The sequence below is a fragment of the Xyrauchen texanus genome, chromosome 11, assembly GCF_025860055.1.
Source record: "Xyrauchen texanus isolate HMW12.3.18 chromosome 11, RBS_HiC_50CHRs, whole genome shotgun sequence".
In the NCBI taxonomy this organism is placed as follows: domain Eukaryota; kingdom Metazoa; phylum Chordata; class Actinopteri; order Cypriniformes; family Catostomidae; genus Xyrauchen; species Xyrauchen texanus.
The window spans coordinates 7,968,001-7,982,188 of NC_068286.1; the positions used below are offsets into that span (position 1 = coordinate 7,968,001).

The following is a 14,188-nucleotide window of genomic DNA, read 5'->3' on the forward strand; positions in this document are numbered from 1 at the left end:
CAAAATAAATAAATGTTTTTTTATTTTTTCTGGTATATTAGTGAAGGCAAAGAGACAGTAGAAGAGTTTTAATATTGCTAATTCAGTATTTTCCATTACAAAGTATTTTATGCAACCGGTTTAAATATTTTATCCATCATAATATCATTGTTCTAGCAAATTCTAGTCCGCTGTCAAACATAGCTCCTCACATGCCAACAAAATGATGCTTCATCATCACACATGTAGTAAAAACATTCAGTCAGTGAACAGAATGAATAGAATACAACAGGCACAATGTTTTACACAAAGACTAAAAGCTGTTTATTTGTGCAAAGCATAGAGTTACAGATGTTATAAACAGATGTGGCTTACTTGTCGCGTTTCTCTCATGAAACATAAAAAGAATATGAGAAACGGTTACATTCGATTACTAAAAGCAAATTCTACTGTTTTAAAAAAGTCTTAAAACACGTGATACAACGTGTAGATTCTGAGGTACTGTAACCGGTGATATCTGAACCAGTGAATGGAGGGCAGGCGGCTGTCCCGGGCCCTAGTGCCTGCCGGATCCAACCTCTGTCAGTGCGACTTAAGTGTTTTTTTTCTCTCTGTCAATAACTTGATTTTGACCCAGTGCGACATATAGACATGTGCGAATTTATTTCCGGAAAAAACAGTAAATAAAAAAAATCCAAAATGTATTTGCTGTGCCGTTGCAAGAATTAATTAGCAAGAACAATCTACAAATTGGAAAAGACACATATTTGTTGGTTTTTTATTATTCAGTTAGTGCCCTTGGCATCTGTGGCCTCATTATACAGTGTACCTACAGGTATGTTACTTGCATTTTTTGCATAATCGTTTCAAACATTACAAGTTCACGCTACTAAGACAGACAGAAAAATGGACAAGTTCTTGAAAAGGAAAAATAGTGTCGATGGTTATGTGGGATAGTGGTGTGTCATGGGATTTTTTAATTGTAAAAAGTGTTCCATGCCAGAAAAAAGGTTGGGAAACACTGACCTAAACCACAAAGAGTTCATCTGCAAAACATTCCAACTTCCAACTGGAAAAAGTGCAGTGGAATGCCACTTGAACTCGTAATTACAACTTTGAAAGCCATGCGGAAATTTTAAACTCCGATTTCACTAAAATGCAGGAGTGTGATGTCACACAATCTTGTCGGCACCCATGAAGATATACAATATAAATGATAAACATTCACTTTATTAAATGGTACTACTATAAATTAGTCAAAGTTCCTACATTACATGATATTAAAGCTTGTTTAACAAACATTAGCAGAGTAGCAGGTGTTCAAAACATGGTAAATTATACTCTCTTTTGGTAATTGTACACCTGTAGCACAAATGCTAGCGTTGCAGCATTGTTTATGAACTGGGTTGCTAGGAAACGTCTCAATTGACAGTCAAACATCTGCTAAGTTAACAGGACCATTGCAGTTTTGTTTCCTTGAACATCATCTTCCGAGCATCTGGCATTGGAATGTCTTTAGTTGGAGATCGGAGATGTCAAGTGGAATATCCCACATCCGATTTGAATGGAACACAGCATCTGTACCTAAACTCATCTTCACCCCTCACTCAAAGAGATTTAGCGAGTATTAGCTATGTATAGCTATCTATATCTTTACTGTTTTTTAGGACACTAGTTTCAGTTGCTTGCCAGCTATTTGCCACCTAGCTAGGTGCGCAAGCCACCTAATTTTGTTAACATATATTGAGAGATGTAGCTAATGAAGTGTTAACTTTGTGAGAGATTGAGGGGACAGGGCATGTAGTGACAAATTGTTTTTCCCAAGTTACGTCTTTGCTTGTGATAAACAATGATGAGACAGGCCACATAAAGCCATGTAGCTTATGTAATGTCAGCTCCGACATAAATTATATATGCAGTGGTAATGCTCCCTCACCTGAGAGAGCTAGAGATGTGATAACAGAGGGTTGAGACAGAGTAATGCGCCTCCACTTATATCAAAAGTTTTGCTTATGTTTGGCATTCTTTGTTCTATTTTATAGATTTAGCTGTGTGGTTAGCAAATTGCACACATTTATACAAGGCTTGATGTTGGTTAAAAAACAACAAAAAAACTTACTATATTGTTTAAGACAGAGAAAAGTGTAGACTAAAGTATTGAATAAATGTTTGATATATTCTGTACTTAATGATGGTTTCTAGGGGAAGAGTTGTCCAGAAAACCTGATATGATGCCTGAACAAATATTTTATTGTTTTAGATGGATGGTAAAACTTGGAAAAGGCATGTTGAATAAAGATGGTTCAGCTGATTTCAGCTCCTTAGTGTTTGTTTGTATTTGTTTGCTCATAGAAAACAAAGAAAATTCACATAGAATTCACCTCAACAATGGCATTTCTCATGGTACACTGACACACACACACACACACACACACACACACACACACACACACACACAAAACTCAACAAAAAAAGAAAGATCTTTATTGCAAAGGGTTTAAACAATGTTTTCCATGTTTGTTCAATGAACCATAAACAATTAATGATCATGCACCTGTGGAACACCCGTTAAGACACTAACAGCTTACAGACGGCAATTAAGGTCACAGTTATGAAAACTTAGGACACTAAAGAGACCTTTCTACAGACTCTGAAAAACACCAAAAGAAAGATGCCCAGGGTCCCTGCTCATCTGCGTGAACTTGCCTTAGGCATGCTGCATGGAGGCATGAGGACTGCAGATGTGGCCAGGGCAATAAATAGCAATGTCCGTACTTTGAGACACCTAAGACAGTGCTACAGGGAGACAGGAAGGACAGCTGATCGTCCTCGCAGTGGCAGACCATGTGTAACAACACCTGCACGGGATCGGTACATCTGAATATCACACCTGTGGGATAGGTACAGGATGGCAACAACAACTGTCCGTGTTACACCAGGAACACACATTCCCTCCATCAGTGCTCAGACGGTCCACAATAGGCTGAGAGAGGCTGGACTGATGGCTTGGTGGAGTGTCCGTCATGGTCTGGGGCGGTGTGTCACAGCATCCTCGGACTGAGCTTGCTGTCATTTCAGGCAATCTCAATTTTGTGCGTCACAGGGAAGACATCCTCCTCCCTCATGTTTGTACCCTTCCTGCAGGCTCATCTTGACATGACCCTCCAGCATGACAATGCCACCATCCATTCTGCTCGTTCTGTGCATGATTTCCTGCAAGACAGGTGTTCTGCCATGGCCAGCGATGAGCCCGGATCACAATCCCATTGAGCACATCTGGGACCTGTTGGATCGGAGGGTGAGGGTTAGGGCCATTCACCCCAGAAATGTCTTGGAACTTGCAAGTGCCTTGGTGGAAGAGTGGGGTAAAATCTCACAGCAAGAACTGGCAAATCTGATGCAGTCCATGAGAAGGAGATGCACTGCAGTACTTAATGCAGCTGCTGGCCATACCAGATACTGAATATTACTTTTGATTGTGACCCCGTTTGTTCAGGGTAACATTATTCCATTTTGACACTCACATGTCCTCAGCTGACAGCTTCATTGAAGTCTACCCGCTCAACACCAGTTTCATGTACAACAGTAAAGAGAAGACTCAGGAGGCTTTATGGGAAGAATTGCAAAGAAAACGGCACTTTTGAAACAGAAAATCAAAAAGAAAAGGTTAGATTGGGCAAAGAAACACAGACATTGGACAGCAGATAATTGGAAAAGAGTGTTATGGATCTTAACCCCATTGAGCTTTTGTGGGATCAGCTGGACTGTAATGTGCGTGAGACGTACCGACAAGACAGTCACATCTATGGCAAGTGCTACAGGATGTGTGGGGTGAAATATCACTTGAGTATCTGGACAAACTGACAACTAAAATGCCAAGGATCTGCAAAGCTGTCATTGCTGCACGTGGAGGATATTTTGATGAGAACTCATTGAAGTAGTTTAAGAAGTTCTGATTTATTAAATTTTTTTCAAATTGTAATAGTAATTTTTCACATTATTAATGTCCTGATTAAAACAAAATCATTGTGATCCGTTTAAAGCCACTTTGGTAAATAAAAGTACCAATTTCTTTCCATAAGAACAGAATCTGTCCATTATTCCAAACTTTTGGCCACCAGTGTGTGTGCGTGTGTGTGTGTGTGTGTGTGTGTGTGTGTGTGTGTATGTAGTTGTATATAATATACAATTTATATGAATATATGTCATTACAATATATCATATATAAATAATTACATATTAATATATTATCTACCACCTCTAGTATTATCATAGATTACATAACACTGAAAAAAATAAATTTGATATAATTTACATATAATTGTGTATAATTTGATCTGTTAAATGTTTAACCAAAGGGTTTTATTTAACAGGACACTACTTTTTTTTTTTTTATAAAAAGTATGATTTAACACAGCCATTGACCAGGAAAATAAAAAATGGTTCTCCAGGTCAAAAGGTTACCAACCCCTGCATTGAAATTACAGTGAAAAACAACATTTGGGAGTTCCCAGAAGTCTTTTTGTGATCCTTCACATATATGGTTCTATTTCACTGCAATATTTATGTTTTCTTATTTTTTTATATCAGTTATGTACATTTGGATTTTTTATGTTGATTAGTCCATGTTTATTGCATTATTTTAGCCACTTTTCGTGTTTTCCGTATTTGTGCAGTGTCTATCCATATTTATTGGCCATTGCTTCTGGAAGAGCCACTCTTGATTAATTTTAGTCATCATGTGTCCTTTTGTTTTACAACCTGTGTTACTACAGTGGTTTACAGTACATTTAATAGTGCAAAGCATATTTTTATTTCCAGTAGATAGGTTAGCATCAAAACATTTAATGATATATAAGGTAGGAAAACACCAAAATTACACCCCGTAATGCCTGAAACATGGTCACTGTATTTATGATGGTGCATTTCAAGCAACCAGAGAATCCAGTTCTTTTATTTTTTAATCACAGTGTACTGTAGTGTAATCAACCCATTTTTGCTAAACAAGACTATATTTGAGTAACAGGTATTTGACTCGTTGAGGATGGACAACAATGCTGACAGCTAAAACATACCCAAACCACTCTCAGTACGTCCACGTTCAAGTTTGTCAGCCCCATATGGACCGTTGAGAGATTTACAAAGCCATAAAATTCCTACCATCAATTCTAGCAGATATATCAGAGAAAGGCTGCTCATAAAATGCCCCGATTATGCTGAACTGTGAGTCAGCGAAAGCTGACCATCTAAAACTACTGGAACAAAGCCATTTGAATGCTTGGAAACATTGTTTGTTGTAAATGTATAGCAGATGCACCATAAAAGTTTATAGTAGCACTGTTGGCGATTCTTTTATGCAAACAGTGTACATCACCACTTACAGCTGTAATGAAATGTGACCGTAGATGGAAAGGAAAAATAAAATGCTTGTCCTTTGCTGTTTAAAAAGATAAATTAGCAGTTGGCAGGGCTGAATGCCTGAGAGAAGAGATGTCATTCACATTGTGAATTTGACCCTCAAAATGGAACTGTTCAGAGCGAAGAACGCTTTCAAAAATTAAATAAATAAAACGTATATTTATATTTTGTTAAATATTACTTAAACTTGATGGAATTTTGTTATGAGTATTAAATGTATAAATCTTCAAATTAAATTGGAGTGAATAAAAATGGTCAAAGAAAGCATTAAGGAAATGTTGACAGTAATAGGCACATTTAATTCTGAAAAAAGTATGTTTTACATTTTGGCACAATGTTCCCCGGTCACTGTTCTGTGGGCAATCAAAATGACTGAAGGGGTATTGGAGAGAGCCAAGATAACTGCAAAATCTCAACCTCAAATTGCTCTTGGGCTTTAGAAATAAAGAGAAAAACTTTTTTTTCACAAATTGTATGCATCAGTCTTACTCTCTTACAAGAGCATGGTGTGAAAAGGGGGGGGGAATTTATATAACAGCATCTTGGCTGTTTTACAATACATATTAAAGCAATGAACCAGCACAGAAAATTCAGCAACTTAGGTACAGTCTCTGCGGCTCTGATGGGTGGTTTGATGGACATGTGCTTCTCACTCTTTTAAAAACACTGAAGAATAGAAGAGTGAGGGAGAACTAGAGCAGTGGTTATAAACTGGTGACTCACAGCCCAAAAATGGCTTGCAGTTCTATTCTAAACATGGACAGTAGAACAATTTGCTATATACAAATAATAAAAGGCCACAAAGTTTGGAGAGCAAAATAAATTGGAATCATTAATCATCATGCAATCATCATCCAAACTTCAGGGAAGAGAAAATCTCAAAGTTTGCACTTTATCATTTATATTAATATTGGCACTTGTGAAAAAAATGGCATATTGAGGATGTTATAAATGGTTTGACATAAATGGTTTTCATTTATCAATTGATGTAATACAAAATAAATATTTGGTGTGACAACCTTTGCCTTTAACAGCACCAATTATTCTAGGTACATCTAGACACAGTTTTCTAGGTTAAGTTGGTTTTCTTTGAGAACGTGCCACAGATTTATTTCTGTTTATTTATCTATATAGGTTGTCTGAATTGCTTCTGTCTCTTCATGTAATCCCAGATATTTCCTACTGATTCCCTAAAAGCAGACTATGTAATGTAACCATTTCAAGACAAATGTTTTTAAGAAAAATAAATTTTTTAAATTTGGTTCAGGTCTGGAGATTGGGCTGGCAATGACATGGTCTTGATCTGGTGCTCCTCCATCAACACCTTGATTGACCTGGCTGTGTGGCATGGAGCAATATCCTGCTGGAAAAAACAATCCTCATAGTTAGGGAACATTGTCAGAGCATAAGTAAGCAAATTTTCTTCCAGGATAACCTTGTACGTGGCTTGATTCATGCATCCTTCACAAACTCCCGATTCCAGCCTTGCTGAAGCACCCCAGATTATCACCGATCCTCCACCAAATTTTACTGTGGGTGCAAGACACTGTGGCTTGTAGGCCTCTCCAGGTCTCCGTCTAACCAATAGATGACCAGGTGGAGGATCAGTGATGATCTCGGGGTGCTTCAGCAAGGCTGGAATAGGGCAGATTCATCTTTGTGAAGGATGAAGGTTATCCTGGAAGAAAACTTGCTTCCTTCTGCTCTGACAATATTCCCCAACTCTGAGGAACTACTTACATACATTTATTTTACAGTAGAGGAAAAAATTGTTCCCCTTCTGTCACTCACTCGACGTTGTGTCGATGTAGTGACACTAGGGGTCTCTCTTGAGAGCCTCGGTTACCTCTTATCTTTGAGAAAAGGCCAACAGAATTTGCATGCCCCTCCCCTGGACATACGGGTATAAAAGGAGAGAAGCGTGCGTCTGTTCAGACAGATTTATTCTTCGGAGCCGAGCAGTTGTGTTTCAATGAGCTGAATAAACCCACTGCTGTTCCACTCACCTCTACAAGAGCATACACTGTTGGAGATATGCCACATTTTCAGCAGCTTTACTCTTCTTCTGCATACCAGTGCAGAATATGCCCCTGGGTGCTTCGACAGCCCTCTGAAAAAGTGTATATTTCTCTAAAAGAGTACACATTGACGTTGATCTTTCTCAAGATGCCCTTCCGTCTTTGTGTCATTCCTGGATGTGGTCGTTACTCTCCGCTTCTTACGGCCATGGTCGCTGCCTCCCATGTCTGGGCAGCGATCGCACTGAGGCAGCGTTTGTGGATGGTTCATGTTCTCACTGCGAGAACATGACCATTGCAACATTGCAGTCTGATTCACCTGCTATTGTTGCACGCAGCAGCTTGCTTGCACCTACATCAGCAGTCCACGTATTACGGTTCAGTGGTGTGGCATTTTTAGATAGAGACCCCTATTGTCACTACATCGACACAACGTTGAGCGAGTGACAGAAGAGGAATGTTTTCGTTACTGTCGTAACCTCTGTTCCCTGATGGAGGGAACAAGACGTTGTGTCCCTCTTGCCACAACACTGTACTAGCCGCTGAAATGGCCGGGACCTTACTCTCAGCGCCTCAGCTCAAAACCTGTCTGAACAGACAAACGCTTCCCTCCTTTTATAACCGTATGTCCAGGGGAGGGGCATGCAAATTCTGTTTACCAATTCTCATTGGCCAAAGATTAGAGGTAACCGAGGCTCTCAAGAGAGAGACCCCTAATGTCACTACATCGACACAACGTCTCATTCCCTCCATGATGGAAAAGAGGATATCTGAGATATGGCTTCAGCAGAAGCATACCATCAGTTAACAACCTCAGAGCTCACGGTCTTTAAGTTATTTTTAATAATCAATTCTGCTATATAGAAACAATTTTATGGTATTTTTACTTCCAGAACTAGACTGTTGCGCTCTTTAGGTATTATGGCTCTAATAAATTTTTCACTTTGCAAAAGCAAACCCTCATAAATTGGGTCCAATGCAGGTCATGATAATAGTTTTTTAGGAGATATTTACTTCCTTTTGCACAAAGGTTTTCAATTTTGCTACTGTTGGGTCGCAACTTGATTTGTTATGTAAAATATGGATCTTGAAGCAAGACCAGTTGAAAACCACTGAGCTTAGAAATGGATGTCGTTTTCCAAGCAGGGCTGCTTTTAGGAGATAAGAAAAATAATTCAAGCAGCTCTTCAGTTTATTGGTGAAGTAGGCAAAAAAGCCAACCAGAATGGTTAGTAGGCAGTGCAAAAGAGAACAAAAATTATTTGTGCATTTCCCCAGAAGAGTCTGCATTACAAAACATAAAATAAAAAAAACACCTCCCTGCTCACTGTACCATCAAGATTAGAACTGGATCAGAATTTGACAATAATATGCGAACCAATGACCCATAAGTCCCAACTGCGTACCTAGATATGAAAGTGGGAACAAGCCTGTTAGGATTTCTCCTTCACAAGCAGGTATTATACCAGTTCTCACTTCATTAACTGTCCGATCAAGAAATGTTCTATTCTCACAGAAAGATGAGCAAGTAAAAGAGTGCCAAGGAGCTCAGCTATGACTCAGGATTTAAAAAAGGCCTGGCAAAAGATCTCCAACAGAGACGGAAGACTGTGAGACTAAAGTAGACACTAGAGTTGGTACTCAACCCACAGTTTGCAAGCCACATGGGACTTTTTAGGCTACTGACAGTGTTGATGCTAAAAGTCTCACCGTTTCCCCAAAAATCGTTCTCTTGCAAGTTTTTGCTTGAGGCTTGAAAGTTGTAATGACAGTATATCGTTACAAGTCTAATCACAATGACGTGGCCCTACTCTAGATAGTGACCAACCAATCTGAATAAATCTTTAATAAAATGTATTAATACACAGGTGATAAAACAAAGCGAAAGTATCAAACATTCATAGAGTTACTGCTTGAATTTGTCTTGTCAAATGTAGAAGTTAGGCAATACATTTTATTTTCGCTCAGTCTGACGGGCCAAGTTGTAAAATTTCCATCATGGTCTATTTTTATCCGTTTTAATTTTACAAGTAGGGCTACAGTCAGGGGTGTAGCATCCATAATAATGGTACACACATGACAGTGAATATCTAATAGAATTTTAACTTCCCAAGCAAGTGTGGTGAAACCAAGGAGTTCCATGGAGAAAGTTATCAATGTTAATCAACCGCTAATACAAGATTTAATAGCATTGCAGGTTCCATAAGACTTTAAAAGGAAATAACCTTCCGATGTAGCACTTTTTCAGGTCTTTATTTTTGTCCTAATTGTTGGAAAATGTTGGCACCTGTCCACCTGATCGCATTGCCCGAAGCGCATCTTTAAAACTAGGCAATAAACAGAACATGCACACATGGCGGGAGAGTGAGAGAGAGAGTGAAGTCAAAACTGATAAACTAGGTTAAAATAGTTTTCTTCTTACTTTTTTATTTGTTGAAATGACATACAGCATTTAGAATTATCTGTCAATGTTTCAAAAAGATTGGTAAAAGACGGATCATTTTTGGTTAACGCGACCCCTGTTTGAATGGTATGGGAAAATATATATGTATGAATTGTAATGGGATCATTAAACAATTTAAAACCATGACACCATGCACCAAATATTCAGTGCACATTCAGAGGCTGTGTCCCACCCCCAATGTAACACTTGCATATTAAACACATTTTTAACTTGGCTCCAGAATTACAGTAGCAAAGATTTCTGATGATTTTTTTTGTTTTCAGATATAAGGGGAAACAGGACTGGTTGTCACTTGTTTACTCCAATTAATATTTTTCAATATGTTTTTTAGGGTAAATTACGGCACAGCCAAAATCATGATCATGACCAATCACAAGAGATGATGACTCTAGATATCTCAGTATAAAAGCTCTTTTATGCTACATGGGGGAGGGCCGTCCTCATGGGGGCTGCCATTTTAGAATCACATGACCAGCTGAATACTACTCACTTAATCTCAGTAATCATCTTGTTATTGGACACTTTCACTCTTGGATTAAATTAATAATGGCTGACTGTGAATAGTGAATTTCAACAATAGCATCTGTAACTGGGTTCACACCACTAGGTTTCACTGTAAGTCCAAGATGTCACAAACAAAAAGTTATTGAGTGAACCTTTAAATCAACGCCTGCATTTAACATCCTATTTTCGTCTTTTCTGCTAAATGTAAAAAGTATATAAATAAAATTAAGCACAAATCGAAAAAGTATCAAGGTAATGTCTAAAACCTAAAAACATTGTTTAGGCCAACAAATATTGCAAAATGTAAGACATTAAAACACATGTGACAGACTTCCCCATTGTCCAAAGAACACATTTAAATAGCTTTGGAGGGTAGACTTTTAAAAACATTCCAATTGTAGAGGGTTTGAAACAAGTTGTTTGAAACAAACATGCAAAATCTCAGCTTGAGAAAACAAACATTTGCACAATTAAACGAATAGTTTCTGAGACATAGCCTTTGTCTTAACTTCCCTGTGTAACAACTAGCCCTGGGCTCCCCTTACTTCCCCACTTCCCCAAAAAGGAATCTGCACTTACAACCCAATCTAGCACAGCTATAACACTAATGTTCTCATGCATACCTTTTGTATGTGGGTTCATGTCAGACAAAGAAGCCGCCAAAACATCCACAGGACAAGTCTGGAGAATGTAAATACAGCCTCTGAAACCGAACACCACCCCTACAATACCTTCAAAAAACACGTCAGAGATTAAATTTTTCTACAATAATTTGCACAATAGTCATTCTGTTTGTTTAACATAGATCCACCATGCCCGAGAGTTTTAAATTCACACTTGAGCGTTAGATGGAAAAGGCAATTTTCTGAACTGATGTTGACTGATGCTGGAGATCTAGGAGATGAGCACATTCCAAGAAGTGTCTATATCTATCTTATAGCACCTGCATTGTAAAGTGGAAACTAATTTAAACAAAAAATAAACTAAAACTATAATTTTATAAAAGCATTTACATTAATTCTTCTGTTAAAACTTTTTAAATTGAAATTTGTACAGTTGTTTTAGGGATTTAAAACTGTAAAATTGGATATAACTTTACACAGAAAAGGATTGTAAGAGATTTTATTACACCAAAATCACATTCCCTATCTGTCACTCACTCGAATTTGTGTCGATGAGTTGACACTAGGTGTCACCCTTGGGAGCCGAGACATCTTTGATCTTTGAGAAAAGGCCAATGAGAATTGCCGTATGGGATTTGCATGCCACTCCCCTGGACAAACGGGTATAAAAGTAGAGCCGTTGCAAACACACACACAGATTTCATCTTCAGAGCCGAGCAGACGTATTCAAAGAGCTGAATTCCTCCTGCTGTTCCATTCATCTCTCTCTGAAAGGCTGTTGGATCTATGGCGCATTACAGCAGTTCTCCCCTCACACACAACGGTTGTGCTGAGTAAAACACCCCTGGGCGCTTCGACAGCTGAGCAGAGCTTCTATATATATATATATATATATATATATATATATATATATATATGCACTGGAAGTGCATTTTGAGCTCACGCGATTGCGGCGGGCACCTTTTACTGCCCAGACCCGGTTCACGGGCTCATCCTCGCTCACTACCCTCGACGGTGGGGCAGCCAGGGGGTGCTCGGCGACATCCCAGGTTGGTAAGACAATCACGGTGCACCTGCGCCCGCTGAGCGCCGCCACCTGGCGGAGCCATCCGAGTCTCCAGTCCAGGAACTGTGGGTTTATTTCATCACTCACGACTGAGGCTACAGTGCCAATGGACAGGCTTCCTCCACCCTGCACGCCACTGCCTTCCTGCAAGTGCACCGAGCCAAGGCACTCAAAGAACTGCACAAGGGTAGTTCTGACTCGAGGTTGATGCAGGAACTGCACTCGGCAGGTGATGTCCACCTTAGTGGTCCAGGAGCATCACCTTTGGCCCAACTTGGTCGAACCAAGTTGGCCTGTCCAGCGGCACCATAGAGGATTTCACCCAGCAATCCTCAGTGGTTAAAAGGTAGGCGGGGACCATACAACACATCCTGCCCTGGCACAACGCAATGTCTCGCACCCCTGTCTGTTTGTTGCCATGGGCATCCTCTTGTGGCTGCAACACTGGCTCCACCACAGCCTGCCACACTAGGCTGGCTCCGGCGTCGAGCCACCCCCAGAAAGCAGATGCTACCCGTCTTATGGCCAGTCACCAAGAACCCTTCCCCGAGACGGGCAGCCCAGGAAGTAGGAGATTCGCTGATAAGAGCACAACTCCTTCCCCCCTTGAGGGCCAGGTAAGTTCTTTATATTCCTTTTCTTATTTCACTGCATGCCCCCAGGGCAGCGGTATCCACATTCTAAGAAAAGAGGGGTTATCTCATTTCCTGGACATTTCCTGGGTTATTACGACCACCGGGCACCGTGTCTCTCTCTGGCAGGTATGGTACCTCGGAAGCGGGCCTCCCGCCTCTGCGTGCCCTGATGTGATGGTCTCCATGGGCTACGAGGATGAAAATGTTCCTCCCCCATCCCAGGCTGTTCCGGGAATGGTCACAAGGAGCCAGGTAAGTGCTTTGATGTCTCTAGACTCAGCACAGGCACAAGTGGCACCACAGGCTCCACCCATTGCGAGGCACCACCCGCTGATATGTCTGACACAATTGCTCCCCCTTGCGTGGGGCTCGGGTACGTGGCTCGTGCTCCCCAACCCCTCATGATGGCAGATCAGGACTGTCCAACTCAGCTACACGATTCAGTTCGCTAGGTGCCCGCCCAGGTCCAGCAGCGTCCGCTTCACTATGGTGAGAGGCGAGAACGGCACTGCTCTGTGTGCAGAGAACGCCTCCCTCCTAGAGAAGGATGCGATAGAGCCTGTCCCTCCAGCCGAGTTGAAGAGGTCTTACAGACCCTACTTCATCGTATCCAAAAAAGGCAGTGGATTGCAGCCAATCTTGGACCTGTGAGTCTGAATCGGGCTTTGAACAGACTTCCATACCAGTACGAGGTCCTCCCCCTCTGTCTGTCCTTGTCACCTTGTGCCTTCACGAAGTTCGCAGATGTAGCCCTTGCCCAGTTATGGGAAGTGGGCATCTGCATTCTCAACCATCTCGATGACTGGCTACTTCTAGCTCACTCATGGGACACGTTGTGTGCACACAGGGACCTGGTGCTCAGGCACCTCAGACGGCTGGGGTTTCAGGTCAACTGGGAAAAGAGCAAGCTCTCCCCGGTTCAGAGCATCTCTTTCTCAGTATGGAGTTAGACACGGTCTCAATGACAGCGCACCTCACCAACAAGCACACACAGCCAGTTTTGAACAGTCTGCGTAAACTCAGACAGAATGCAACGTTCCCACTGAAATCCTTTCAGAGGCTCCTGGGGCATATGGCACCCTCAGTGATGGTTACGGTGCTCCGTTTGATGCATATGAAACCACCTCAGCACTGGCTTCAGACCCGAGTCGAGAGACGAACATGGCGCCACGGCACGCACTGCATTCTTGTCACGCAGGCTTGTTGCCGTCTGTTCAGCCCCTGGCCAGACCTAGTGTCCTCACGGGTAGGATTTCCCCTAGGCCAGGTCTCCAGGCACGTTGTGGTTACGACAGATGACTCCCAGTGTGGCTAGGGCGCCGTGTGCAACATGGTGTTGTGTTGGCACATCAACTGCCTCAAGTTGTTGGCGGTACTACTTGCCCCAAGGAGGCTATTGCTGTTGATCCGGGGCAAGCATGTGTTGGTAAGGACGAACAACACTCATCGAATATCACAACTCGCCTGTCGTCTCCTCCTCT

At 41.1% G+C, this 14,188-nt stretch overlaps 1 pseudogene; it reads right to left on the reverse strand.

The window, feature by feature from the left end:
• LOC127652061 (glutathione S-transferase C-terminal domain-containing protein-like) overlaps positions 1-14,188 on the reverse strand; it is a 66,268-nt pseudogene that overhangs the window by 26,205 nt on the left and 25,875 nt on the right.